At 44.8% G+C, this 27,329-nt stretch overlaps 1 long non-coding RNA gene across 3 annotated transcripts in view; it reads right to left on the reverse strand.

The window, feature by feature from the left end:
- The window catches only part of LOC307181399, a 1,189,503-nt gene that overhangs the window by 664,929 nt on the left and 497,245 nt on the right, over positions 1–27,329 (reverse strand). Inside the window, exon 4 of one of the 3 annotated variants that reach the window (XR_013826673.1) lies at positions 21,711–21,791. The exons of 1 other annotated variant lie outside the window; for it this stretch is intronic. This is a non-coding gene — a long non-coding RNA (uncharacterized lncRNA). Of the gene's footprint in view, positions 1–21,710; positions 21,792–24,869; positions 24,951–27,329 lie in introns of those variants that run through there. One more of the 3 variants, XR_013826674.1, reaches the window with a different exon arrangement.

Here is a 27,329-nt window from a genome sequence, read left to right on the forward strand (position 1 = left end):
TTGCTATGTCTCCGAAAGAGAATCAAGCATGTGTACAGGGGCATAAACGCAGCAGTTATAGGATTGGAGAGGTTCGTGAGCAAATGAAGATCCTTTGAAGTCATATTGCATGGTACCCATTCCACGGGTTTCAACTACCCAGGTTTAAGGTATTCTTCCTTCAGCTAAAACATGCATGTGGAACCTAGAGTATGATCAACCATGTGATCGGGAGACGTGTTCAAATATGTCTCAGTTTTCCTCCCCTGGTACTCGGGTGCAACATTCCAGACGCTTACTAACACTCTCCCCACTTGGAGAGTCAGTCCCTTTAACCTCCTGTTTGGCCCAGTTTGCAATTTCTGCGGAAGATGAACAGGAATAGCGAGAATCAATGAGAGACTACCTGGAGGTGTCTGGACGGGCAAATTTAACTCTCATTTCCCACCAGGAAGAGGAATTAACCAAAGGCTCAGTGTGCCGTGCCGGAACCAGATTAGGGCCTGAAGCCATCCTGCGGTGTTGCGGCCAGGTCACAAGAAAGCGAGCTGAAGAAAGGAGCTCAGGGGCACTGTAATTCACAAACCTGCAGAGTTATAAATGACAGCTATCGTCCAAAAATAGACTGAAGTAAGGCTGCCAAGAGGACTTGAAAGCGGGGCAGAATTGCAGGAAACCGATTTCAGGAGGTAGACTGGAATTGCATTGAAAGCATAGGAAAAGAGGCAGAACGTCCACAATGATGCACTTGGCCAAAAAGGGCGTATGCGTTTTTTCCTGAATATATTCAGGAAAAACCGCATACGAGCTTTTTGGCCAATCAAGCAAGCTTGCAAAGGAAATCTGCACTACAATGAAGTCTCACTTCCCCCCGGTCAAAAGGGCCATCTGAAAAAAGTGTAAAATCCAGAAAGGCAGGACAGGCCATGGAGAACTGGGAGCCTTGTTATGCTGATGGGCGGGATGTAAATTGCCAACAGACACTCGGGAGAAGTGTATGGTGTTTCCTGAAACATCTAAAAAACAAAGCAACAGAACCTAGGGCACTTCCACTTATGGTCCTATAGCTTAGGGAAATTAAAATCAAAAAGACACAGCCACCCCAAAGTTTGGAACGGCTCTGTTTACAAGAACCTCGTTTACAGTACAAGTTCAACATCGCAGAAAGTGAAAAATGGATAAAGAAGTTGTGGTATTTACTTACAAAGCAATATCACTCAGCAATGAAATCTGTGTCATCAGGCCCTTAGCAGCACAATGAGTGGATTCAGGTATGATGATTCTAACTGAAATAAGTCACACAGAAAAAGAAACATCATAAGATATCAGTAATACACGGAATGTAAACTTGGCTACACAGGAACTGAATTACAGAACAGAACAGGGTCTCAAATTTAGAAAACCAACTTATTCTTGCTTAAGAGGAAAGGTGAGTTGGGGTGCTGCATAAAACCAGAGATTGAAATGAGCACAGATAAAGTTCCTTAAGTCAAATATGGAATAGACAAGAGCTACTCCTTGCTCAACGAAATGGACTCAACACCGCATATTAAACGCCTAAGAATGTACCTGACTAGTAAGTATCTTAAAACCTATGGATCGCTATGTCTCCGAAAGAGAATCAAGCATGTGTACAGGGGCATAAACGCAGCAGTGATAGGATTGGAGAGGTTCGGTGAGCAAATGAAGACCCTTTGAAGTCATATTGCATGGTACCCATTACACGGGTCTTAACTCTCCAGGTTTAAGGTATTCTTCCTTCAGCTAAAACATGCATGTGGAACCCAAGTATGATCAACCATGTGAACGGGAGACGTGTTCAAATATGTCTCAGTTTTCCTCCCCTGGTACTCGGGTGCAACATTCCAGACGCTTTACTAACACTCTCCCGACTTGGAGAGTCAGTCCCTTTAACCTCCTGTTTGGCCCAGTTTGCAATTCCTGCGGAAGATGAACAGGAATAGCGAGAACCAATGACGCTAGTTGGAGGTGTCTGGACGGGCAAATTTAACTCTCATTTCCCACCAGGAAGAGGAATTAACCAAAGGCTCAGTGTGCCGTGCCGGAACCAGATTAGGGCCTGAAGCCATCCTGCGGTGTTGCGGCCAGGTCACAAGAAAGCGAGTTGAAGAAAGGAGCTCAGGGGCACTGGAATTCACAAACCTGCAGAGTTATAAATGACAGCTATCGTCCAAAAATATACTGAAGTAAGGCTGCCAAGAGGACTTGAAAGCGGGGCAGAATTGCAGGAAACCGATTTCAGGAGGTAGACTGGAATTGCATTGAAAGCATAGGAAAAGAGGCAGAACGTCCACAATGATGCACTTGGCCAAAAAGGGCGTATGCGTTTTTTCCTGAATATATTCAGGAAAAAACGCATACGCCCTTTTTGGCCAACCAAGCAAGCTTGCAAAGGAAATCTGCACTACAATGAAGTCTCACTTCCCCCCGGGCAAAAGGGCCATCTGAAAAAAGTGTAAAATCCAGAAAGGCAGGACAGGCCATGGAGAACTGGGAGCCTTGTTATGCTGATGGGCGGGATGTAAATTGCCAACAACCACTCGGGAGAAGTGTATGGTGTTTCCTGAAACATCTAAAAAACAAAGCAACAGAACCTAGGGCACTTCCACTTATGGTCCTAGGCTTAGGGAAATTAAAATCAAAAAGACACAGCCACCCCAAAGTTTGGAACGGCTCTGTTTACAAGAACCTCGTTTACAGTACAAGTTCAACATCGCAGAAAGTGAAAAATGGATAAAGAAGTTGTGGTATTTACTTACAAAGCAATATCACTCAGCAATGAAATCTGTGTCATCAGGCCCTTAGCAGCACAATGAGTGGATTCAGGTATGATGATTCTAACTGAAATAAGTCACACAGAAAAAGAAACATCATAAGATATCAGTAATACACGGAATGTAAACTTGGCTAGACAGGAACTGAATTACAGAACAGAACAGGGTCTCAAATTTAGAAAACCAACTTATTCTTGCTTAAGGGTAAAGGTGAGTTGGGGTGCTGCATAAAACCAGAGATTGAAATGAGCACAGATAAAGTTCCTTAAGCCAAATATGGAATAGACAAGAGCTACTCCTTGCTCAATGAAATGGACTCAACACCGCATATTAAACGCCTAAGAATGTACCTGACTAGTAAGTATCTTAAAACCTATGGATTGCTATGTCTCCGAAAGAGAATCAAGCATGTGTACAGGGGCATAAACGCAGCAGTGATAGGATTGGAGAGGTTCGGTGAGCAAATGAAGACCCTTTGAAGTCATATTGCATGGTACCCATTACACGGGTCTCAACTCTCCAGGTTTAAGGTATTCTTCCTTCAGCTAAAACATGCATGTGGAACCTAGAGTATGATCAACCATGTGATCGGGAGACGTGTTCAAATATGTCTCAGTTTTCGTACCCTGGTACTCGGGTGCAACATTCCAGACGCTTTACTAACACTCTCCCGACTTGGAGAGTCAGTCCCTTTAACCTCCTGTTTGGCCCAGTTTGCAATTTCTGCGGAAGATGAACAGGAATAGCGAGAACCAATGAGAGGCTAGCTGGAGGTGTCTGGACGGGCAAATTTAACTCTCATTTCCCACCAGGAAGAGGAATTAACCAAAGGCTCAGCGTGCCGTGCCGGAACCAGATTAGGGCCTGAAGCCATCCTGCGGTGTTGCGGCCATCTCAAAAGAAAGCGAGTTGAAGAAAGGAGCTCAGGGGCACTGTAATTCACAAACCTGCAGAGTTATAAATGACAGCTATCGTCCAAAAATAGACTGAAGTAAGGCTGCCAAGAGGACTTGAAAGCGGGGCAGAATTGCAGGAAACCGATTTCAGGAGGTAGACTGGAATTGCATTGAAAGCATAGGAAAAGAGGCAGAACGTCCACAATGATGCACTTGGCCAAAAAGGGCGTATGCGTTTTTTCCTGAATATATTCAGGAAAAAACGCATACGCCCCTTTTGGACAACCAAGCAAGCTTGCAAAGGAAATCTGCACTACAATGAAGTCTCACTTCCCCCCGGTCAAAAGGGCCATCTGAAAAAAGTGTAAAATCCAGAAAGGCAGGACAGGCCATGGAGAACTGGGAGCCTTGTTATGCTGAAGGGCGGGATGTAAATTGCCAACAACCACTCGGGAGAAGTGTATGGTGTTTCCTGAAACATCGAAAAAACAAAGCAACAGAATCTAGGGCACTTCCACTTATGGTCCTATAGCTTAGGGAAATTAAAATCAAAAAGACACAGCCACCCCAAAGTTTGGAACGGCTCTGTTTACAAGAACCTCGTTTACAGTACAAGTTCAACATCGCAGAAAGTGAAAAATGGATAAAGAAGTTGTGGTATTTACTTACAAAGCAATATCACTCAGCAATGAAATCTGTGTCATAAGGCCCTTAGCAGCACAATGAGTGGATTCAGGTATGATGATTCTAACTGAAATAAGTCACACAGAAAAAGAAACATCATAAGATATCAGTAATACACGGAATGTAAACTTGGCTACACAGGAACTGAATTACAGAACAGAACAGGGTCTCAAATTTAGAAAACCAACTTATTCTTGCTTAAGGGTAAAGGTGAGTTGGGGTGCTGCATAAAACCAGAGATTGAAATGAGCACAGATAAAGTTCCTTAAGCCAAATATGGAATAGACAAGAGCTACTCCTTGCTCAATGAAATGGACACAACACCGCATATTAAACGCCTAAGAATGTACCTGACTAGTAAGTATCTTAAAACCTATGGATTGCTATGTCTCCGAAAGAGAATCAAGCATGTGTACAGGGGCATAAACGCAGCAGTGATAGGATTGGAGAGGTTCGGTGAGCAAATGAAGACCCTTTGAAGTCATATTGCATGGTACCCATTACACGGGTCTCAACTCTCCAGGTTTAAGGTATTCTTCCTTCAGCTAAAACATGCATGTGGAACCTAGAGTATGATCAACCATGTGATCGGGAGATGTGTTCAAATATGTCTCAGTTTTCGTACCCTGGTACTCGGGTGCAACATTCCAGATGCTTTACTAACACTCTCCCGACTTGGAGAGTCAGTCCCTTTAACCTCCTGTTTGGCCCAGTTTGCAATTTCTGCGGAAGATTAACAGCAATAGTGAGAACCAATGAGAGGCTAGCTGGAGGTGTCTGGACGGGCAAATTTAACTCTCATTTCCCACCAGGAAGAGGAATTAACCAAAGGCTCAGCGTGCCGTGCCGGAACCAGATTAGGTCCTGAAGCCATCCTGCGGTGTTGCGGCCAGCTCAAAAGAAAGCGAGTTGAAGAAAGGAGCTCAGGGGCACTGTAATTCACAAACCTGCAGAGTTATAAATGACAGCTATCGTCCAAAAATATACTGAAGTAAGGCTGCCAAGAGGACTTGAAAGCGGGGCAGAATTGCAGGAAACCGATTTCAGGAGGTAGACTGGAATTGCATTGAAAGCATAGGAAAAGAGGCAGAACGTCCACAATGATGCACTTGGCCAAAAAGGGCGTATGCGTTTTTTCCTGAATATATTCAGGAAAAAACGCATACGCCCTTTTTGGCCAACCAAGCAAGCTTGCAAAGGAAATCTGCACTACAATGAAGTCTCACTTCCCCCCGGTCAAAAGGGCCATCTGAAAAAAGTGTAAAATCCAGAAAGGCAGGACAGGCCATGGAGAACTGGGAGCCTTGTTATGCTGATGGACGGGATGTAAATTGCCAACAACCACTCGGGAGAAGTGTATGGTGTTTCCTGAAACATCTAAAAAACAAAGCAACAGAACCTAGGGCACTTCCACTTATGGTCCTATAGCTTAGGGAAATTAAAATCAAAAAGACACAGCCACCCCAAAGTTTGGAACGGCTCTGTTTACAAGAACCTCGTTTACAGTACAAGTTCAACATCGCAGAAAGTGAAAAATGGATAAAGAAGTTGTGGTATCTACTTACAAAGCAATATCACTCAGCAATGAAATCTGTGTCATCAGGCCCTTAGCAGCACAATGAGTGGATTCAGGTATGATGATTCTAACTGAAATAAGTCACACAGAAAAAGAAACATCATAAGATATCAGTAATACACGGAATGTAAACTTGGCTAGACAGGAACTGAATTACAGAACAAAACAGGGTCTCAAATTTAGAAAACCAACTTATTCTTGCTTAAGGGTAAAGGTGAGTTGGGGTGCTGCATAAAACCAGAGATTGAAATGAGCACAGATAAAGTTCCTGAAGCCAAATATGGAATAGACAAGAGCTACTCCTTGCTCAACGAAATGGACTCAACACCGCATATTAAACGCCTAAGAATATACCTGACTAGTAAGTATCGTAAAACCTATGGATTGCTATGTCTCCAAAAGAGAATCAAGCATGTGTACAGGGGCATAAACGCAGCAGTGATAGGATTGGAGAGGTTCGGTGAGCAAATGAAGACCCTTTGAAGTCATATTGCATGGTACCCATTCCATGGGTTTCAACTACCCAGGTTTTAGGTATTCTTCCTTCAGCTAAAACATGCATGTGGAACCCAGAGTATGATCAACCATGTGATCGGGAGACGTGTTCAAATATGTCTCAGTTTTCCTCCCCTGGTACTCGGGTGCAACATTCCAGATGCTTTACTAACACTCTCCCCACTTGGAGAGTCAGCGCCTTTAACCTCCTGTTTGGCCCAGTTTGCAATTTCTGCGGAAGATGAACAGGAATAGCGAGAACCAATGAGAGGCTAGCTGGAGGTGTCTGGACGGGCAAATTTAACTCTCATTTCCCACCAGGAGGAGGAAATAACCAAAGGCTCAGCGTGCCGTGCCAGAACCAGATTAGGGCCTGAAGCCATCCTGCGGTGTTGCGGCCAGGTCACAAGAAAGCGAGTTGAAGAAAGGAGCTCAGGGGCACTGTAATTCACAAACTTGCAGAGTTATAAATGACAGCTATCGTCCAGAAATAGACTGAAGTAAGGCTGTCAAGCGGACTTGAAAGCGGCGCAGAATTGCAGGAAACCGATTTCAGGAGGTAGACTGAAATTGCATTGAAAGCATAGGAAAAGAGGCAGAACGTCCACAATGATGCACTTGGCCAAAAAGGGCGTATGCGTTTTTTCCTGAATATATTCAGGAAAAAACGCATACGCCCTTTTTGGCCAACCAAGCAAGCTTGCAAAGAAATCTGCACTACAATGAAGTCTCACTTCCCCCCGGTCAAAAGGGCCATCTGAAAAAGTGTAAAATCCAGAAAGGCAGGACAGGCCATGGAGAACTGGGAGCCTTGTTATGCTGATGGGCGGGATGTAAATTGCCAACAGACACTTGGGAGAAGTGTATGGTGTTTCCTGAAACATCTAAAACACAAAGCAACAGAGCCTAGGGCACTGCCACTTATGGTCCTATAGCTTAGGGAAATTAAAATCATAAAGACACAGCCACCCCAAAGTTTGGGACGCCTCTGTTTACAAGAACCTCGTTTACAGTACAAGTTCAACATCGCAGAAAGTGAAAAATGGATAAAGAAGTTGTGGTATTTACTTACAAAGCAATATCACTCAGCAATGAAATCTATGTCATCAGGCCCTTAGCAGAACATGAGTGGATTCAGGTATGATGATTCTAACTGAAATAAGTCACACAGAAAAAGAAACATCATAAGATATCAGTAATACACGGAATGTAAACTTGGCTACACAGGAACTGAATTACAGAACAGAACAGGGTCTCAAATTTAGAAAACCAACTTATGCTTGCTTAAGGGTAAAGGTGAGGTGGGGTGCTGCATAAAACCAGAGATTGAAATGAGCACAGATAAAGTTCCTTAAGTCAAATATGGAATAGACAAGAGCTACTCCTTGCTCAACGAAATGGACTCAACACCGCATATTAAACGCCTAAGAATGTACCTGACTAGTAAGTATCGTAAAACCTATGGATTGCTATGTCTCCGAAAGAGAATCAAGCATGTGTACAGGGGCATAAACGCAGCAGTGATAGGATTGGAGAGGTTCGGTGAGCAAATGAAGACCCTTTGAAGTCATATTGCATGGTACCCATTCCACGGGTCTCAACTCTCCAGGTTTAAGGTATTCTTCCTTCAGCTAAAACATGCATGTGGAACCCAAGTATGATCAACCATGTGAACGGGAGATGTGTTCAAATATGTCTCAGTTTTCCTCCCCTGGTACTCGGGTGCAACATTCCAGACGCTTTACTAACACTCTCCTCACTTGGAGAGTCAGCGCCTTTAACCTCCTGTTTGGCCCAGTTTGCAATTTCTGTGGAAGATGAACAGGAATAGCGAGAACCAATGAGAGGCTAGCTGGAGGTGTCTGGACGGGCAAATTTAACTCTCATTTCCCACCAGGAAGAGGAAATAACCAAAGGCTCAGCGTGCCGTATCGGAACCAGATTAGGGCCTGAAGACATCCTGCTGTGTTGCGGCCAGCTCAAAAGAAAGCGAGTTGAAGAAAGGAGTTCAGGGGCACTGTAATTCACAAACCTGCAGAGTTATAAATGACAGCTATCGTCCAAAAATAGACTGAAGTAAGGCTGCCAAGAGGACTTGAAAGCGGGGCAGAATTGCAGGAAACCGATTTCAGGAGGTAGACTGGAATTGCATTGAAAGCATAGGAAAAGAGGCAGAACGTCCACAATGATGCACTTGGCCAAAAAGGGCGTATGCGTTTTTTCCTGAATATATTCAGGAAAAAACGCATACGCCCTTTTTGGCCAACCAAGCAAGCTTGCAAAGGAAATCTGCACTACAATGAAGTCTCACTTCCCCCCGGTCAAAAGGGCCATCTGAAAAAAGTGTAAAATCCAGAAAGGCAGGACAGGCCATGGAGAACTGGGAGCCTTGTTATGCTGATGGGCGGGATGTAAATTGCCAACAACCACTGGGGAGAAGTGTATGGTGTTTCCTGAAACATCTAAAAAACAAAGCAACAGAACCTAGGGCACTTCCACTTATGGTCCTATAGCTTAGGGAAAATAAAATAAAAAAGACACAGCCACCCCAAAGTTTGGAACGGCTCTGTTTACAAGAACCTCGTTTACAGTACAAGTTCAACATCGCAGAAAGTGAAAAATGGATAAAGAAGTTGTGGTATTTACTTACAAAGCAATATCACTCAGCAATGAAATCTGTGTCATCAGGCCCTTAGCAGCACAATGAGTGGATTCAGGTATGATGATTCTAACTGAAGTAAGTCACACAGAAAAATAAACATCATAAGATATCAGTAATACACGGAATGTAAACTTGGCTACACAGGAACTGAATTACAGAACAGTACAGGGTCTCAAATTTAGAAAACCAACTTATGCTTGCTTAAGGGTAAAGGTGAGTTGGGGTGCTGCATAAAACCAGAGATTGAAATGAGCACAGATAAAGTTCCTTAAGTCAAATATGGAATAGACAAGAGCTACTCCTTGCTCAACGAAATGGACTCAACACCGCATATTAAACGCCTAAGAATGTACCTGACTAGTAAGTATCTTAAAACCTATGGATTGCTATGTCTCCGAAAGAGAATCAAGCATGTGTACAGGGGCATAAACGCAGCAGTGATAGGATTGGAGAGGTTCGGTGAGCAAATGAAGACCCTTTGAAGTCATATTGCATGGTACCCATTCCACGGGTTTCAACTACCCAGGTTTTAGGTATTCTTCCTTCAGCTAAAACATGCATGTGGAACCCAGAGTATGATCAACCATGTGATCGGGAGACGTGTTCAAATATGTCTCAGTTTTCGTACCCTGGTACTCGGGTGCAACATTCCAGACGCTTTACTAACACTCTCCCGACTTGGAGAGTCAGTGTCTTTAACCTCCTGTTTGGCCCAGTTTGCAATTTCTGCGGAAGATGAACAGGAATAGCGAGAACCAATGAGAGGCTAGCTGGAGGTGTCTGGACGGGCAAATTTAACTCTCATTTCCCACCAGGAAGAGGAATTAACCAAAGGCTCAGCGTGCCGTGCCGGAACCAGATTAGGGCCTGAAGCCATCCTGCGGTGTTGCGGCCAGGGCACAAGAAAGCGAGTTGAAGAAAGGAGCTCAGGGGCACTGTAATTCACAAACCTGCAGAGTTATAAATGACAGCTATCGTCCAAAAATAGACTGAAGTAAGGCTGCCAAGAGGACTTGAAAGCGGGGCAGAATTGCAGGAAACCGATTTCAGGAGGTAGACTGGAATTGCATTGAAAGCATAGGAAAAGAGGCAGAACGTCCACAATGATGCACTTGGCCAAAAAGGGCGTATGCGTTTTTTCCTGAATATATTCAGGAAAAAACGCATACGCCCTTTTTGGCCAACCAAGCAAGCTTGCAAAGGAAATCTGCACTACAATGAAGTCTCACTTCCCCCCGGTCAAAAGGGCCATCTGAAAAAAGTGTAAAATCCAGAAAGGCAGGACAGGCCATGGAGAACTGGGAGCCTTGTTATGCTGATGGGCGGGATGTAAATTGCCAACAACCACTCGGGAGAAGAGTATGGTGTTTCCTGAAACATCTAAAAAACAAAGCAACAGAACCTAGGGCACTTCCACTTATGGTCCTATAGCTTAGGGAAAATAAAATCAAAAAGACACAGCCACCCCAAAGTTTGGAACGGCTCTGTTTACAAGAACCTCGTTTACAGTACAAGTTCAACATCGCAGAAAGTGAAAAATGGATAAAGAAGTTGTGGTATTTACTTACAAAGCAATATCACTCAGCAATGAAATCTGTGTAATCAGGCACTTAGCAGCACAATGAGTGGATTCAGGTATGATGATTCTAACTGAAATAAGTCACACAGAAAAAGAAACATCATAAGATATCAGTAATACATGGAATGTAAACTTGGCTACACAGGAACTGAATTACAGAACAGAACAGGGTCTCAAATTTAGAAAACCAACTTATTCTTGCTTAAGGGTAAAGGTGAGTTGGGGTGCTGCATAAAACCAGAGATTGACATGAGCACAGATAAAGTTCCTTAAGCCAAATATGGAATAGACAAGAGCTACTCCTTGCTCAACGAAATGGACTCAACACCCGATATTAAACGCCTAAGAATGTACCTGACTAGTAAGTATCTTAAAACCTATGGATTGCTATGTCTCCGAAAGAGAATCAAGCATGTGTACAGGGGCATAAACGCAGCAGTGATAGGATTGGAGAGGTTCGGTGAGCAAATGAAGACCCTTTGAAGTCATATTGCATGGAACCCATTCCACAGGTTTCAACTACCCAGGTTTAAGGTATACTTCCTTCAGCTAAAACATGCATGTGGAACCTAGAGTATGATCAACCATGTGATCGGGAGACGTGTTCAAATATGTCTCAGTTTTCCTCCCCTGGTACTCGGGTGCAACATTCCAGACGCTTTACTAACACTCTCCCCACTTGGAGAGTCAGTCCCTTTAACCTCCTGTTTGGCCCAGTTTGCAATTTCTGCGGAAGATGAACAGGAATAGCGAGAACCAATGAGAGGCTAGCTGGAGGTGTCTGGACGGGCAAATTTAACTCTCATTTCCCACCAGGAAGAGGAAATAACCAAAGGCTCAGCGTGCTGTGCCGGAACCAGATTAGGGCCTGAAGCCATCCTGCGGTGTTACGGCCAGGTCACAAGAAAGCGAGTTGAAAAAAGGAGCTCAGGGGCACTGTAATTCACAAACCTGCAGAGTTATAAATGACAGCTATCGTCCAAAAATAGACTGAAGTAAGGCTGCCAAGAGGACTTGAAAGTGGGGCAGAATTGCAGGAAACCGATTTCAGGAGGTAGACTGGAATTGCATTGAAAGCATAGGAAAAGAGGCAGAACGTCCACAATGATGCACTTGGCCAAAAAGGGTGTATGCGTTTTTTCCTGAATATATTCAGGAAAAAACGCATACGCCCTTTTTGGCCAACCAAGCAAGCTTGCAAAGGAAATCTGCACTACAATGAAGTCTCACTTCCCCCCGGTCAAAAGGGCCATCTGAAAAAAGTGTAAAATCCAGAAAGGCAGGACAGGCCATGGAGAACTGGGAGCCTTGTTATGCTGATGGGCGGGATGTAAATTGCCAACAACCACTGGGGAGAAGTGTATGGTGTTTCCTGAAACATCTAAAAAACAAAGCAACAGAACCTAGGGCACTTCCACTTATGGTCCTATAGCTTAGGGAAAATAAAATAAAAAAGACACAGCCACCCCAAAGTTTGGAACGGCTCTGTTTACAAGAACCTCGTTTACAGTACAAGTTCAACATCGCAGAAAGTGAAAAATGGATAAAGAAGTTGTGGTATTTACTTACAAAGCAATATCACTCAGCAATGAAATCTGTGTCATCAGGCCCTTAGCAGCACAATGAGTGGATTCAGGTATGATGATTCTAACTGAAGTAAGTCACACAGAAAAAGAAACATCATAAGATATCAGTAATACACGGAATGTAAACTTGGCTACACAGGAACTGAATTACAGAACAGAACAGGGTCTCAAATTTAGAAAACCAACTTATGCTTGCTTAAGGGTAAAGGTGAGTTGGGGTGCTGCATAAAACCAGAGATTGAAATGAGCACAGATAAAGTTCCTTAAGTCAAATATGGAATAGACAAGAGCTACTCCTTGCTCAACGAAATGGACTCAACACCGCATATTAAACGCCTAAGAATGTACCTGACTAGTAAGTATCTTAAAACCTATGGATTGCTATGTCTCCGAAAGAGAATCAAGCATGTGTACAGGGGCATAAACGCAGCAGTGATAGGATTGGAGAGGTTCGGTGAGCAAATGAAGACCCTTTGAAGTCATATTGCATGGTTCCCATTCCACGGGTTTCAACTACCCAGGTTTTAGGTATTCTTCCTTCAGCTAAAACATGCATGTGGAACCCAGAGTATGATCAACCATGTGATCGGGAGACGTGTTCAAATATGTCTCAGTTTTCGTACCCTGGTACTCGGGTGCAACATTCCAGACGCTTTACTAACACTCTCCCGACTTGGAGAGTCAGTGTCTTTAACCTCCTGTTTGGCCCAGTTTGCAATTTCTGCGGAAGATGAACAGGAATAGCGAGAACCAATGAGAGGCTAGCTGGAGGTGTCTGGACGGGCAAATTTAACTCTCATTTCCCACCAGGAAGAGGAATTAACCAAAGGCTCAGCGTGCCGTGCCGGAACCAGATTAGGGCCTGAAGCCATCCTGCGGTGTTGCGGCCAGGGCACAAGAAAGCGAGTTGAAGAAAGGAGCTCAGGGGCACTGTAATTCACAAACCTGCAGAGTTATAAATGACAGCTATCGTCCAAAAATAGACTGAAGTAAGGCTGCCAAGAGGACTTGAAAGCGGGGCAGAATTGCAGGAAACCGATTTCAGGAGGTAGACTGGAATTGCATTGAAAGCATAGGAAAAGAGGCAGAACGTCCACAATGATGCACTTGGCCAAAAAGGGCGTATGCGTTTTTTCCTGAATATATTCAGGAAAAAACGCATACGCCCTTTTTGGCCAACCAAGCAAGCTTGCAAAGGAAATCTGCACTACAATGAAGTCTCACTTCCCCCCGGTCAAAAGGGCCATCTGAAAAAAGTGTAAAATCCAGAAAGGCAGGACAGGCCATGGAGAACTGGGAGCCTTGTTATGCTGATGGGCGGGATGTAAATTGCCAACAACCACTCGGGAGAAGAGTATGGTGTTTCCTGAAACATCTAAAAAACAAAGCAACAGAACCTAGGGCACTTCCACTTATGGTCCTATAGCTTAGGGAAAATAAAATCAAAAAGACACAGCCACCCCAAAGTTTGGAACGGCTCTGTTTACAAGAACCTCGTTTACAGTACAAGTTCAACATCGCAGAAAGTGAAAAATGGATAAAGAAGTTGTGGTATTTACTTACAAAGCAATATCACTCAGCAATGAAATCTGTGTAATCAGGCACTTAGCAGCACAATGAGTGGATTCAGGTATGATGATTCTAACTGAAATAAGTCACACAGAAAAAGAAACATCATAAGATATCAGTAATACATGGAATGTAAACTTGGCTACACAGGAACTGAATTACAGAACAGAACAGGGTCTCAAATTTAGAAAACCAACTTATTCTTGCTTAAGGGTAAAGGTGAGTTGGGGTGCTGCATAAAACCAGAGATTGAAATGAGCACAGATAAAGTTCCTTAAGCCAAATATGGAATAGACAAGAGCTACTCCTTGCTCAACGAAATGGACTCAACACCCGATATTAAACGCCTAAGAATGTACCTGACTAGTAAGTATCTTAAAACCTATGGATTGCTATGTCTCCGAAAGAGAATCAAGCATGTGTACAGGGGCATAAACGCAGCAGTGATAGGATTGGAGAGGTTCGGTGAGCAAATGAAGACCCTTTGAAGTCATATTGCATGGAACCCATTCCACAGGTTTCAACTACCCAGGTTTAAGGTATACTTCCTTCAGCTAAAACATGCATGTGGAACCTAGAGTATGATCAACCATGTGATCGGGAGACGTGTTCAAATATGTCTCAGTTTTCCTCCCCTGGTACTCGGGTGCAACATTCCAGACGCTTTACTAACACTCTCCCCACTTGGAGAGTCAGTCCCTTTAACCTCCTGTTTGGCCCAGTTTGCAATTTCTGCGGAAGATGAACAGGAATAGCGAGAACCAATGAGAGGCTAGCTGGAGGTGTCTGGACGGGCAAATTTAACTCTCATTTCCCACCAGGAAGAGGAAATAACCAAAGGCTCAGCGTGCTGTGCCGGAACCAGATTAGGGCCTGAAGCCATCCTGCGGTGTTACGGCCAGGTCACAAGAAAGCGAGTTGAAAAAAGGAGCTCAGGGGCACTGTAATTCACAAACCTGCAGAGTTATAAATGACAGCTATCGTCCAAAAATAGACTGAAGTAAGGCTGCCAAGAGGACTTGAAAGCGGGGCAGAATTGCAGGAAACCGATTTCAGGAGGTAGACTGGAATTGCATTGAATGCATAGGAAAAGAGGCAGAACGTCCACAATGATGCACTTGGCCAAAAAGGGTGTATGCGTTTTTTCCTGAATATATTCAGGAAAAAACGCATACGCCCTTTTTGGCCAACCAAGCAAGCTTGCAAAGGAAATCTGCACTACAATGAAGTCTCACTTCCCCCCGGTCAAAAGGGCCATCTGAAAAAAGTGTAAAATCCAGAAAGGCAGGACAGGCCATGGAGAACTGGGAGCCTTGTTATGCTGATGGGCGGGATGTAAATTGCCAACAACCACTCGGGAGAAGTGTATGGTGTTTCCTGAAACATCTAAAAAACAAAGCAACAGAACCTAGGGCACTTCCACTTATGGTCCTATAGCTTAGGGAAATTAAAATCAAAATGTACAGCCACCCCAAAGTTTGGAAGGGCTCTGTTTACAAGAACGTCGTTTACAGTACAAGTTCAACATCGCAGAAAGTGAAAAATGGATAAAGAAGTTGTGGTATTTACTTACAAAGCAATATCACTCAGCAATGAAATCTGTGTAATCAGGCACTTAGCAGCACAATGAGTGGATTCAGGTATGATGATTCTAACTGAAATAAGTCACACAGAAAAACAAACATCATAAGATATCAGTAATACATGGAATGTAAACTTGGCTACACAGGAACTGAATTACAGAACAGAACAGGGTCTCAAATTTAGAAAACCAACTTATTCTTGCTTAAGGGTAAAGGTGAGTTGGGGTGCTGCATAAAACCAGAGATTGAAATGAGCACAGATAAAGTTCCTTAAGCCAAATATGGAATAGACAAGAGCTACTCTTTGCTCAACGAAATGGACTCAACACCCGATATTAAACGCCTAAGAATGTACCTGACTAGTAAGTATCTTAAAACCTATAGATTGCTATGTCTCCGAAAGAGAATCAAGCATGTGTACAGGGGCATAAACGCAGCAGTGATAGGATTGGAGAGGTTTGGTGAGCAAATGAGGACCCTTTGAAGTCATATTGCATGGTACCCATTCCACAGGTTTCAACTACCCAGGTTTAAGGTATTCTTCCTTCAGCTAAAACATGCATGTGGAACCTAGAGTATGATCAACCATGTGATCGGGAGATGTGTTCAAATATGTCTCAGTTTTCCTCCCCTGGTACTCGGGTGCAACATTCCAGACGCTTTACTAACACTCTCCCCACTTGGAGAGTCAGTCCCTTTAACCTCCTGTTTGGCCCAGTTTGCAATTTCTGCGGAAGATGAACAGGAATAGCGAGAACCAATGAGAGGCTAGCTGGAGGTGTCTGGACGGGCAAATTTAACTCTCATTTCCCACCAGGAAGAGGAAATAACCAAAGGCTCAGCGTGCCGTGCCGGAACCAGATTAGGGCCTGAAGCCATCCTGCGGTGTTGCGGCCAGGTCACAAGAAAGCGAGTTGAAAAAAGGAGCTCAGGGGCACTGTAATTCACAAACCTGCAGAGTTATAAATGACAGCTATCGTCCAAAAATAGACTGAAGTAAGGCTGCCAAGAGGACTTGAAAGCGGGGCAGAATTGCAGGAAACCGATTTCAGGAGGTAGACTGGAATTGCATTGAATGCATAGGAAAAGAGGCAGAACGTCCACAATGATGCACTTGGCCAAAAAGGGCGTATGCGTTTTTTCCTGAATATATTCAGGAAAAAACGCATACGCACTTTTTGGCCAACCAAGCAAGCTTGCAAAGGAAATCTGCACTACAATGAAGTCTCACTTCCCCCCGGTCAAAAGGGCCATCTGAAAAAAGTGTAAAATCCAGAAAGGCAGGACAGGCCATGGAGAACTGGGAGCCTTGTTATGCTGATGGACGGGATGTAAATTGCCAACAGACACTCGGGAGAAGTGTATGGTGTTTCCTGAAACATCTAAAAAACAAAGCAACAGAACCTAGGGCACTTCCACTTATGGTCCTATAGCTTAAGGAAAATAAAATCAAAATGACACAGCCACCCCAAAGTTTGGAACGGCTCTGTTTACAAGAACCTCGTTTACAGTACAAGTTCAACATCGCAGAAAGTGAAAAATGGATAAAGAAGTTGTGGTATTTACTTACAAAGCAATATCACTCAGCAATGAAATCTGTGTCATCAGGCCCTTAGCAGCACAATGAGTGGATTCAGGTATGATGATTCTAACTGAAGTAAGTCACACAGAAAAAGAAACATCATAAGATATCAGTAATACACGGAATGTAAACTTGGCTACACAGGAACTGAATTACAGAACAGAACAGGGTCTCAAATTTAGAAAACCAACTTATGCTTGCTTAAGGGTAAAGGTGAGTTGGGGTGCTGCATAAAACCAGAGATTGAAATGAGCACAGATAAAGTTCCTTAAGTCAAATATGGAATAGACAAGAGCTACTCCTTGCTCAACGAAATGGACTCAACACCGCATATTAAACGCCTAAGAATGTACCTGACTAGTAAGTATCTTAAAACCTATGGATTGCTATGTCTCCGAAAGAGAATCAAGCATGTGTACAGGGGCATAAACGCAGCAGTGATAGGATTGGAGAGGTTCGGTGAGCAAATGAAGACCCTTTGAAGTCATATTGCATGGTACCCATTCCACGGGTTTCAACTACCCAGGTTTTAGGTATTCTTCCTTCAGCTAAAACATGCATGTGGAACCCAGAGTATGATCAACCATGTGATCGGGAGACGTGTTCAAATATGTCTCAGTTTTCGTACCCTGGTACTCGGGTGCAACATTCCAGACGCTTTACTAACACTCTCCCCACTTGGAGAGTCAGTGTCTTTAACCTCCTGTTTGGCCCAGTTTGCAATTTCTGCCTAAGATGAACAGGAATAGCGAGAACCAATGAGAGGCTAGGTGGAGGTGTCTGGACGGGCAAATTTAACTCTCATTTCCCACCAGGAAGAGGAATTAACCAAAGGCTCAGCGTGCCGTGCCGGAACCAGATTAGGGCCTGAAGCCATCCTGCGGTGTTGCGGCCAGGTCACAAGAAAGCGAGTTGAAGAAAGGAGCTCAGGGGCACTGTAATTCACAAACCTGCAGAGTTATAAATGACAGCTATCGTCCAAAAATAGACTGAAGTAAGGCTGCCAAGAGGACTTCAAAGCGGGGCAGAATTGCAGGAAACCGATTTCAGGAGGTAGACTGGAATTGCATTGAATGCATAGGAAAAGAGGCAGAACGTCCACAATGATGCACTTGGCCAAAAAGGGCGTATGCGTTTTTTCCTGAATATATTCGGGAAAAAACGCATACGCCCTTTTTGGCCAACCAAGCAAGCTTGCAAAGGAAATCTGCACTACAATGAAGTCTCACTTCCCCCCGGTCAAAAGGGCCATCTGAAAAAAGTGTAAAATCCAGAAAGGCAGGACAGGCCATGGAGAACTGGGAGCCTTGTTATGCTGATGAGCGGGATGTAAATTGCCAACAATCACTCGGGAGAAGTGTATGGTGTTTCCTGAAACATCTAAAAAACAAAGCAACAGAGCCTAGGGCACTTCCACTTATGGTCCTATAGCTTAGGGAATTCAAAATCAAAAAGACACAGCCACCCCAAAGTTTGGAACGGCTCTGTTTACAATAACCTCGTTTACAGTACAAGTTCAACATCGCAGAAAGTGAAAAATGGATAAAGAAGTTGTGGTATTTACTTACAAAGCAATATCACTCAGCAATGAAATCTGTGTCATCAGGCCCTTAGCAGCACAATGAGTGGATTCAGGTATGATGATTCTAACTGAAATAAGTCACACAGAAAAAGAAACACCATAAGATATCAGTAATACACGGAATGTAAACTTGGCTACACAGGAACTGAATTACAGAACAGAACAGGGTCTCAAATTTAGAAAACCAACTTATGCTTGCTTAAGGGGAAAGGTGAGTTGGGGTGCTGCATAAAACCAGAGATTGAAATGAGCACAGATAAAGTTCCTTAAGCCAAATATGGAATAGACAAGAGCTACTCCTTGCTCAACGAAATGGACTCAACACCGCATATTAAACGCCTAAGAATGTACCTGACTAGTAAGTATCTTAAAACCTATGGATTGCTATGTCTCCGAAAGAGAATCAAGCATGTGTACAGGGGCATAAACGCAGCAGTGATAGGATTGGAGAGGTTCGGTGAGCAAATGAAGACCCTTTGAAGTCATATTGCATGGTACCCATTCCACGGGTTTCAACTACCCAGGTTTTAGGTATTCTTCCTTCAGCTAAAACATGCATATGGAACCCAAGTATGATCAACCATGTGAACGGGAGACGTGTTCAAATATGTCTCAGTTTTCCTCCCCTGGTACTCGGGTGCAACATTCCAGACGCTTTACTAACACTCTCCCCACTTGGAGAGTCAGTCCCTTTAACCTCCTGTTTGGCCCAGTTTGCAATTTCTGCGGAAGATGAACAGGAATAGCGAGAACCAATGAGAGGCTAGCTGGAGGTGTCTGGACGGGCAAATTTAAGTCTCATTTCCCACCAGGAAGAGGAAATAACCAAAGGCTCAGTGTGCCGTGCCGGAACCAGATTAGGGCCTGAAGCCATCCTGCGGTGTTGCGGCCAGCTCACAAGAAAGCGAGTTGAAGAAAGGAGCTCAGGGGCACTGTAATTCACAAACCTGCAGAGTTATAAATGACAGCTATCGTCCAAAAATAGACTGAAGTAAGGCTGCCAAGAGGACTTGAAAGCGGGGCAGAATTGCAGGAAACCGATTTCAGGAGGTAGACTGGAATTGCATTGAAAGCATAGGAAAAGAGGCAGAACGTACACAATGATGCACTTGGCCAAAAAGGGCGTATGCGTTTTTTCCTGAATATATTCAGGAAAAAACGCATACGCCCTTTTTGGCCAACCAAGCAAGCTTGCAAAGGAAATCTGCACTACAATGAAGTCTCACTTCCCCCCGGCCAAAAGGGCCATCTGAAAAAAGTGTAAAATCCAGAAAGGCAGGACAGGCCATGGAGAACTGGGAGCCTTGTTATGCTGATGGGCGGGATGTAAATTGCCAACAACCACTCGGGAGAAGTGTATGGTGTTTCCTGTAACATCGAAAAAACAAAGCAACAGAACCTAGGGCACTTCCACTTATGGTCCTATAGCTTAGGGAAATTAAAATCAAAAAGACACAGCGACCCCAAAGTTTGGAACGGCTCTGTTTACAAGAACCTCGTTTACAGTACAAGTTCAACATCGCAGAAAGTGAAAAATGGATAAAGAAGTTGTGGTATTTACTTACAAAGCAATATCACTCAGCAATGAAATCTGTGTCATCAGGCCCTTAGCAGCACAATGAGTGGATTCAGGTATGATGATTCTAACTGAAATAAGTCACACAGAAAAAGAAACACCATAAGATATCAGTAATACACGGAATGTAAACTTGGCTACACAGGAACTGAATTACAGAACAGAACAGGGTCTCAAATTTAGAAAACCAACTTATGCTTGCTTAAGGGGAAAGGTGAGTTGGGGTGCTGCATAAAACCAGAGATTGAAATGAGCACAGATAAAGTTCCTTAAGCCAAATATGGAATAGACAAGAGCTACTCCTTGCTCAACGAAATGGACTCAACACCGCATATTAAACGCCTAAGAATGTACCTGACTAGTAAGTATCTTAAAACCTATGGATTGCTATGTCTCCAAAAGAGAATCAAGCGTGTGTCCAGGGGCATAAACGCAGCAGTGATAGGATTGGAGAGGTTCGGTGAGCAAATGAAGACCCTTTGAAGACATATTGCATGGTACCCATTCCACGGGTTTCAACTCTCCAGGTTTAAGGTATTCTTCCTTCAGCTAAAACATGCATGTGGAACCCAGAGTATGATCAACCGTGTGAATGGGAGACGTGTTCAAATATGTCTCAGTTTTCCTCCCCTGGTACTCGGGTGCAACATTCCAGACGCTTTACTAACACTCTCCCCACTTGGAGAGTCAGCGCCTTTAAACTCCTGTTTGGCCCAGTTTGCAATTTCTGCGGAAGATGAAAAGGAATAGCGAGAACCAATGAGAGACTAGCTGGAGGTGTCTGGACGGGCAAATTTAACTCTCATTTCCCACCAGGAAGAGGAATTAACCAAAGGCTCAGCATGCCGTGCCGGAACCAGATTAGGGCCTGAAGCCATCCTGCGGTGTTGCGGCCAGCTAACAAGAAAGCGACTTGAAGAAAGGAGCTCAGGGGCACTGTAATTCACAAGCCTGCAGAGTTATAAATGACAGCTATCGTCCAAAAATAGACTGAAGTAAGGCTGCCAAGAGGACTTGAAAGCGGGGCAGAATTGCAGGAAACCGATTTCAGGAGGTAGACTGGAATTGCATTGAAAGCATAGGAAAAGAGGCAGAACGTCCACAATGATGCACTTGGCCAAAAAGGGCGTATGCGTTTTTTCCTGAATATATTCAGGAAAAAACGCATACGCCCTTTTTGGCCAACCAAGCAAGCTTGCAAAGGAAATCTGCACTACAATGAAGTCTCACTTCCCCCTGGTCAAAAGGGCCATCTGAAAAAAGTGTAAAATCCAGAAAGGCAGGACAGGCCATGGAGAACTGGGAGCCTTGTTATGCTGATGGGCGGGATGTAAATTGCCAACAACCACTCGGGAGAAGTGTATGGTGTTTCCTGAAACATCTAAAAAACAAAGCAACAGAACCTAGGGCACTTCCACTTATGGTCCTATAGCTTAGGGAAATTAAAATCAAAAAGACACAGCCACCCCAAAGTTTGGGACGCCTCTGTTTACAAGAACCTCGTTTACAGTACAAGTTCAACATCGCAGAAAGTGAAAAATGGATAAAGAAGTTGTGGTATTCACTTACCAAGCAATATCACTCAGCAATGAAATCTCTGTCATCAGGCCCTTAGCAGCACAATGAGTGGATTCAGATATGATGATTCTAACTGAAATAAGTCACACAGAAAAAGAAACATCATAAGATATCAGTAATACACGGAATGTAAACTTGGCTACACAGGAACTGAATTACAGAACAGAACAGGGTCTCAAATTTAGAAAACCAACTTATTCTTTCTTAAGGGTAAAGGTGAGTTGGGGTGCTGCATAAAACCAGAGATTGAAATGAGCACAGATAAAGTTCCTTAAGCCAAATATGGAATAGACAAGAGCTACTCCTTGCTCAACGAAATGGACTCAACACCGCATATTAAACGCCTAAGAATGTACCTGACTAGTAAGTATCTTAAAACCTATGGATTGCTATGTCTCCGAAAGAGAATCAAGCATGTGTACAGGGGCATAAACGCAGCAGTGATAGGATTGGAGAGGTTCGGTGAGCAAATGAAGACCCTTTGAAGTCATATTGCATGGTACCCATTCCACGGGTTTCAACTACCCAGGTTTAAGGTATTCTTCCTTCAGCTAAAACATGCATGTGGAACCTAGAGTATGATCAACCATGTGATCGGGAGACGTGTTCAAATATGTCTCAGTTTTCCTCCCCTGGTACTCGGGTGCAACATTCCAGACGCTTTACTAACACTCTCCCGACTTGGAGAGTCAGTCCCTTTAACCTCCTGTTTGGCCCAGTTTGCAATTTCTGCGGAAGATGAACAGGAATAGCGAGAACCAATGAGAGGCTAGCTGGAGGTGTCTGGACGGGCAAATTTAACTCTCATTTCCCAACAGGAAGAGGAAATAACCAAAGGCTCAGCGTGCCGTGCCGGAACCAGATTAGGGCCTGAAGCAATCCTGCGGTGTTGCGGCCAGCTCAAAAGAAAGCGAGTTGAAGAAAGGAGCTCAGGGGCACTGTAATTCACAAACCTGCAGAGTTATAAATGACAGCTATCGTCCAAAAATAGACTGAAGTAAGGCTGCCAAGAGGACTTGAAAGCGGGGCAGAATTGCAGGAAACCGATTTCAGGAGGTAGACTGGAATTGCATTGAAAGCATAGGAAAAGAGGCAGAACGTCCACAATGATGCACTTGGCCAAAAAGGGCGTATGCGTTTTTTCCTGAATATATTCAGGAAAAAACGCATACGCCCTTTTTGGCCAACCAAGCAAGCTTGCAAAGGAAATCTGCACTACAATGAAGTCTCACTTCCGCCCGGTCAAAAGGGCCATCTGAAAAAAGTGTAAAATCCAGAAAGGCAGGACAGGCCATGGAGAACTGGGAGCCTTGTTATGCTGATGGGCGGGATGTAAATTGTCAACAGACACTCGGGAGAAGTGTATGGTGTTTCCTGAAACATCTAAAAAACAAAGCAACAGAGCCTAGGACACTTCCACTTATGGTCCTATAGCTTAGGGAAATTAAAATCAAAAAGACACAGCCACCCCAAAGTTTGGGACGCCTCTGTTTACAAGAACCTCGTTTACAGTACAAGTTCAACATCGCAGAAAGTGAAAAATGGATAAAGAAGTTGTGGTATTTACTTACAAAGCAATATCACTCAGCAATGAAATCTATGTCATCAGGCCCTTAGCAGCACAATGAGTGGATTCAGGTATGATGATTCTAACTGAAATAAGTCACACAGAAAAAGAAACATCATAAGATATCAGTAATACACGGAATGGAACATTGGCTACACAGGAACTGAATTACAGAACAGAACAGGGTCTCAAATTTAGAAAACCAACTTATTCTTGCTTAAGGGTAAAGGTGAGTTGGGGTGCTGCATAAAACCAGAGATTGAAATGAGCACAGATAAAGTTCCTTAAGTCAAATATGGAATAGACAAGAGCTACTCCTTGCTCAACGCAATGGACTCAACACCGCATATTAAACCCCTAAGAATGTACCTGACTAGTAAGTATCGTAAAACCTATGGATTGCTATGTCTCCGAAAGAGAATCAAGCATGTGTACAGGGGCATAAACGCAGCAGTGATAGGATTGGAGAGGTTCGGTGAGCAAATGAAGACCCTTTGAAGTCATATTGCATGGTACCCATTACACGGGTCTCAACTCTCCAGGTTTAAGGTATTCTTCCTTCAGCTAAAACATGCATGTGGAACCCAAGTATGATCAACCATGTGAACGGGAGACGTGTTCAAATATGTCTCAGTTTTCCTCCCCTGGTACTCGGGTGCAACATTCCAGACGCTTTACTAACACTCTACCCACTTGGAGAGTCAGCACCTTTAACCTCCTGTTTGGCCCAGTTTGCAATTTCTGCGGAAGATGAACAGGAATAGCGAGAACCAATGAGAGGCTAGGTGGAGGTGTCTGGACGGGCCAATTGAACTCTCATTTCCCACCAGGAAGAGGAATTAACCAAAGGCTCAGTGTGCCGTGCCGAAACCAGATTAGGGCCTGAAGCCATCCTGCGGTGTTGCGGCCAGGTCACAAGAAAGCGAGTTGAAGAAAGGAGCTCAGGGGCACTGTAATTCACACACCTGCAGAGTTATAAATGACAGCAATCGTCCAAAAATTGACTGAAGTAAGGCTGCCAAGAGGACTTGAATGCGGGGCAGAATTGCAGGAAACCGATTTCAGGAGGTAGACTGGAATTGCATTGAAAGCATAGGAAAAGAGGCAGAACGTCCACAATGATGCACTTGGCCAAAAAGGGCGTATGCGTTTTTTCCTGAATATATTCAGGAAAAAACGCATACGCCCTTTTTGGCCAACCAAGCAAGCTTGCAAAGGAAATCTGCACTACAATGAAGTCTCACTTCCCCCCGGTCAAAAGGGCCATCTGAAAAAAGTGTAAAATCCAGAAAGGCAGGACAGGCCATGGAGAACTGGGAGCCTTGTTATGCTGAAGGGCGGGATGTAAATTGCCAAAAACCACTCGGGAGAAGTGTATGGTGTTTCCTGAAACATCTAAAAAACAAAGCAACAGAGCCTAGGGCACTTCCACTTATGGTCCTATAGCTTAGGGAATTTAAAATCAAAAAGACACAGCCACCCCAAAGTTTGGAACGGCTCTGTTTACAAGAACCTCGTTTACAGTACAAGTTCAACATCGCAGAAAGTGAAAAATGGATAAAAAAGTTGTGGTATTTACTTACAAAGCAATATCACTCAGCAATGAAATCTGTGTCATCTGGCCCTTAGCAGCACAATGAGTGGATTCAGGTATGATGATTCTAACTGAAATAAGTCACACAGAAAAAGAAACATCATAAGATATCAGTAGGGCGGAGGTCGAGGCTGCGTAGTGGGAGGCGGACTGGCGAGGGGCGCCGGAAGAGCTGCAGGTGCGGCCCAGCGGCCGATTACGCGGGCCCGCCGAGCCAGGAGGTACTGAGCCGCCGCCGCCGCCGCCGCCGCCCTCGGCCCGGCCTGCAGCGGGGTATGGGGGCGGTGCGGCCCCTCGGCCCCCTCCCCCTCTCTCCCTCCTCTCCACCCTTCCCCTTCCCGTGGTCCCGGGCTCCCGGACCCTCCCCCAGGGCCGCATTCTCCTCTCCCCGTCTTCCTGTCCTCTTCCGCTGTCCTCTCGTTCCCCACCCCCAAGCATAAACACCCCTCCGCGTCCCAGGCGTCTCCCGTCGCCCCTCCCCCCTCCCCGGGGGTCCGCCCTCCAGCGTTCCGGGGGTTCCCGAGGTCTCTCCAGCGGCAGCTTTCTGTAAGCGCGGTCCCGAAGATGGGAGGCGCGGTGAGTGCTGGTGAAGACAACGACGAGCTGATAGACCATCTGAAGGCGGCGCAGTACATCCGCTCCGAGCTGGTGGAGCAGGCCTTCCGAGCTGTTGACCGCGCCGACTATTACCTCGAGGAGTTTAAGGAGAACGCGTACAAGGACCTGGCGTGGAAGCACGGGAACATCCACCTCTCTGCTCCGTGCATCTATTCGGAGGTGATGGAGGCCCTGGACCTGCAGCCTGGCCTTTCCTTCCTGAACCTGGGCAGCGGCACCGGCTACCTCAGCTCCATGGTGGGGCTCATCCTCGGTCCTTTTGGTGTGAACCACGGGGTGGAACTCCATTCAGATGTGACAGAGTATACGAAGCAGAAGCTGGACTTTTTCATCAGGACGAGTGACAGCTTCGACAAGTTTGACTTCTACGAGCCCTCCTTCGTCACCGGCAATTGCCTGGAGATCTCTCCAGGCTGCTCTCAGTATGACCGGGTGTACTGCGGGGCAGGCGTGCAGAAGCAGCACGAGGGGTACATGAAGAGCCTCCTCAAAGTCGGGGGCGTCCTGGTCATGCCGCTGGAAGAGAAGTTGACTAAGATAACTCGGACGGGTCCTTCCGCCTGGGAAACCAAAAAGATTCTGGCTGTGTCTTTTGCTCCACTCGTCCAGCCCTGCCAGTCGGAGTCAGGAGAATCACGACTTGTCCACACCCCTGGCGGTTCGCAGCCTCCAGGACCTGGCGCGCATTGCCATCCGGGGCACCATTAAGAAGGTCATCCACCAGGAAGCTGTGAACAAAAACGGGAACGGACTGAAGAACACTCCCAGGTTTAAATGGAGGAGAGTTCGCCGCCGCCGAATGGAAACGATTGTCTTTTTGGACAAAGAGGTGTTTGCCAGTCGGCTCTCCAACCCCTCTGATGACACCAGCTGCGGAGACCTGGAAGACGAGCGGCAAGAAGAAGAGGTGACAACCCCGCCGGACACCAAGCCCGAGCCCCCGGTGAACTTCCTGCGTGAGAAGGTCCTGAGCCTCCCTCTGCCAGATCCCCTGAAGTACTACCTGCTTTATTACAGAGAAAAGTAAGTCTGTGGTCCAGGGGAGGAGGCCAAGCCTTCCTGGAGGGCTGCCCGCAGCAGGTGCACTGGAGGAGGAAGGGGCTCCCGCTCTGCATCTCGTCTTCTCGTCTGTCCTTGACTGTCCTGTAGAGTTTTCATCCAGTCATCTGATTTCTGTAAACATAGTCTGACAAACATAAGGTGCAAGGGGGAATGTCTCAAAAGGGCGAGAGTCTCCTGGAGGAGGGGTTGACTTCACACTCTCAGGAAATGCTGAGGTCTACACGTGGAGGTGGCCTGGAGACCGTTTCTTACACAAGGTACACGTGTCTGCATCAGAAAGGAAAACTGAAGTTGAAATTAATCTGTGTTTCTTATAAAAGGTGAGACAAAAAGCACAAGTTGCTAAGTGTATGAAATCTTTTCTGAGTGGGACACGCCTATGTGCAAGTTTGAATTTTACGGAATCAACCTCTTAATTACTGGCACCGAGTAATTAAAGATTTATTAAAAGATTAATTTAAAAGATTTAACTAAATGTTTTAGTTATTTGGAACGTGGATACTTGATTGAAAAGCCCTCTCTTATTTTAAGTAAATTAATTACATCTTACGTGAGTTGTCAATTGTAATTTTAAAAAACAAAAATTGTGATGGGGAGAGGAATGAACGTATCAGATTGCCAGGTGTCTTTGTGGAATTGCAAAAGAATTCCAAGGCATTTTTTTCTGACACCTTTTGTTACCTTTAAAGTAACCAACATTGAGTAATCCCGTCAAAGAAAGTCCTGAAGAATGAAACAAGTGTTGTGTGTAAGTAATGAGCTGCAT

Source organism: Stenella coeruleoalba, assembly GCF_951394435.1.
Source record: "Stenella coeruleoalba genome assembly, contig: scaffold_80, whole genome shotgun sequence".
In the NCBI taxonomy this organism is placed as follows: Eukaryota; Metazoa; Chordata; class Mammalia; order Artiodactyla; family Delphinidae; genus Stenella; species Stenella coeruleoalba.